Below are 3,680 nucleotides of genomic sequence, written 5' to 3' on the forward strand. Positions count from 1 at the left end.
CCAAAAAAATATAAATTTTAGATAAAATTAGACCATGTAGATTTGTAATAACTTATTAAGCTTGAACAATATCAATGAGACCAAAATCTTTTCAAATATATAAAAAAGAAAATCATACAAGAACATGTATATTTAAAAGGAAGGGGAGGGGGATGACTGCTGAAAAGGCAAAAGTAGCAAAAACCTTTGTTTCCAATAATGATGAGCAGTTAGATTTGATTCCTTTTCTATTAAGAAGTTGACTGCTAATTAAGCCTTGGATAAATAAATATATATATAACACCCCTACACTACACAACACAACACATTACAAAGTCTTGGTATTGAAGGTGATGTTCAACACATGTCCATTCACAAGTGGGAGTATATATGCCTTGTCAAATGTACTTGTGCAATCCCATTGGTTGGGGTCAACATTGTCAATTGTCATGGTTGTCAAAGTAACAAAGAAAAATCCATGCATGTGGTTAGGTTTGTTCTCCTTCTTCCTTCCTCTCTCAATTTTTAAGTGTAACGGGAAACTTTTTCACCACCTAATCCTACCCCATGGGTTGTGTACCACTTAAAGATTCTTATGTCACTACCACAATTTAATTATGTTTAGTTTTTAAAATGAGATTTTTAACGTCTAAAGTAAGCGTTTTAGTCTTATAGACTTAGACCCCTGCATGCTTTTTTTATTCGTGGACTTAATTACGGAAAAAACTAAAAAATCAGTCAAATTTATTGGTTTTTTTTTCAGTATTTTTAATTAGTAACTCAATTTTTTTAGTTTATTAATCTAATAATATATTATTGACTAGTTATTAATTAAAAACAATAAATTTTACTAAATTTTTAGTAATACAGTTTTATTATACATTTAAGTATTTTTGTCAACCAAATCTAATTAAATTGGTCCAAACCTAACAAAAATTACTCACAAAACGTATGTGTGAATAACGTACTTCTTTTTTTTTTCAGCATTTCTCGTTCTTATTCGCGCGTTTCTTTCTCATCGTTATTCTTTTATTGCTACGGCTGTTGTTGCATTTTTTTTCCTCCTTCTCTTTTTGGTAGTTGCAGTATTTTTTATTTCTTCTTTTTTATTTGATTTTTTTCTTCTCTTTTTTTAATTATTTTTTTATTCTTATTGAGAGGATAAAATAAGAAAAATTATGAATAATTGAAACAAGAAGAAGATGATTAAAAAAAAGAAGAGGATGTGAAATTTTGAATTGTATAGAATTTATTCAGAAAAATAGCATCAAAATTTTTTAACTGTGATACAAAAAATTTCTTAATTTTGACATCGAAAATTTTTAATCGTGACACAGGTTCTTATTAAGAGGATAAAATAAAAAGAATGATGAGAATGTGAAACAAGAAGAAAAAAGAGAAAAAGATTATGATGAAGAAGAGGAAGAAGAAAAAAGAGAATTTTAAATTGTGTAGAATTTATAAAGAAAAAAATCCCAAAAATTTTTAATTATGACACATAAAGTTTCTTAATTTTGATACTGAAATTTTTTAATCGTGACATAATTTTTTTAACTAATTTTTTTATCATTGAACTAATTGAGTAGTATTGAACTCATATATAAGATGTCTAACTATTTTTGTGTTCTTTGTAACATATTGTTGTATTTTTTTTATTCCAAAATATATTTGAATGTCTTTTGTTGGTTGAGTGAGTTAAGATTTTAAATTTGTGATTTTTTAAAAATTTCTTGTGTCAAATAAAAAATTTCAGTATCATTTTCAACAGATTTTTTATGTCATTAACCTAATATTCTTGTGTCATTTTTGTTATTATTAAACTAATTCAATAATATTGAACTAACTAAAAAGAAGATGATGATAATGAAAGTAATGATGATGATAACGATAGAGGAGAATGAGAAGAAATCAAACGAGAAAAAAAAAGATAATAAAAAAAGAAGAAGGAGAAGAAGGATGAAAAACGAGGAAGAGTAGGAATAGAAAAAAGGAAAAAGAGAAGGTCATAGAAAAGCGAAGGGATGGTGATGATAATTATGATATGATGATGATAATAGAGGGGAAGGAAAAAAAAAACAAAAACATAAATATACGTATATAAATTTGACTTAATTAAACTTTTAAAAAATAAAACTTTGGTTGTTTAGTAATTTTTATTCTGATATAAAAAATACAAAATAATAGGCATATCGATAGTAAAATAAAGATGTTCTCCGTCTGAACAATAATAATCGTGAGACTATATTTTGGCAAAGAGGTAATGGCCGCCGGGCTGAGGTTAACACAATATGCACATGTGAACTTCTCACAAAACTAAAATAAAATAAAGTTAACAATCTTATTTTTAAACCCCTTCAAAAAAAAAAAGAGAGGCATACATAAAACAAGTTCTCCTAAATGTTTAATTATTAAGCTTTTAGCCATTTAGGTAGAAACATATAAATAATTTTATATTCAACATTGACTAATTATCATATCACTATTAAATGATATCCGATTTTACTTAAAATAAGACTACAGCAAATCTAATAATAGTGACCGAGATGTAAGTCTAAATTCTAATGGATATAGTACATACAAATAATTCGCTTATATAAATTAGTTTATGACTTTATGTTCATAAAAAAAAGGGTAAAAGGTTGCTTAATTAGTTGCTTCAAGAAGTGATGAGCTACTTATTAGTACTAAAATGTTAATTTTAAATTAAATTGATATTAATTTTGAAATAATAATGTGCTACCTACGACAAGTTTTAAATTGTGTATATCTAACCACTCTATAGGTGTTTTACCTAGGACCATCTTATGCGAATCCCTGGGTGTTATCTTCTAGCTATTTATTTACCTTACTTCCTTTCAACCCAAAATTTATTCCTCTAACCACTTAGCTTCAATTATTTGTTATTTTCATTGTACTGTAGTCACCTAGTATAATATAATAATTTTGAGTCTCGCTAGGAAGACAATGAAGTATCTATACAATATGTATAATGGGCTGTTTATTTGGCCCAATATGTATTAATAATGTAAATTAAACATTATTATCCCTAATTTTTAGTTGTTTTTTGTGATTTCTACCCCCAATTTACTCCAAATTCTTTTACATTAACCCTTCGTCACCCACCATTACCTACCCTCCAAAAAATCCCATTGTTTGTTCCGCAGAAAAACCCCTTTTTTCGCCGCCCCGCCGTGTGCGCAGCAACCTGCGTTCTATCGCTCTGTTTCTGCGTGACGTGTAGCTTCCGTTCCTGCCGACCGGAACTGTTGCGCTCCGCCTCCTTGCGCCAACACCCTCACCGGAAGAACCTCCGTCACTCCTCACGCGGCCGAACATCCATGACCTGTAATTGTCAGCGTCGTCGACGTGAGTTGCAGCCCCGAATCCCGCGCTCGCATCATCCCAGCACTGCTGCCTGGGTCTTGTTGAATTACTCGAAGAATAAATATTCACAAAAACTGAGAAAGTGAACATCCAAAATCATACAAAAACGAACATCTAATGTGAACGTGTATAAATCATAACCCGCAATCATTGTCTACAACTAAGCACTCAAGAATATTCATCCACGTTCACAGAAAAAGTGAACATCCGGCGACAGGAAGAAGGCACAAACTGGCTGTGATGGAGGCGTTGGACGTCCGGGTTGCTGCGGTGCTGCAAGCTTGATTCACACAATATGCGCGTCCTCCCTACGTACG

The sequence above is a fragment of the Arachis ipaensis genome, chromosome B07 (assembly GCF_000816755.2).
Source record: "Arachis ipaensis cultivar K30076 chromosome B07, Araip1.1, whole genome shotgun sequence".
Lineage (NCBI taxonomy): Eukaryota > Viridiplantae > Streptophyta > Magnoliopsida > Fabales > Fabaceae > Arachis > Arachis ipaensis.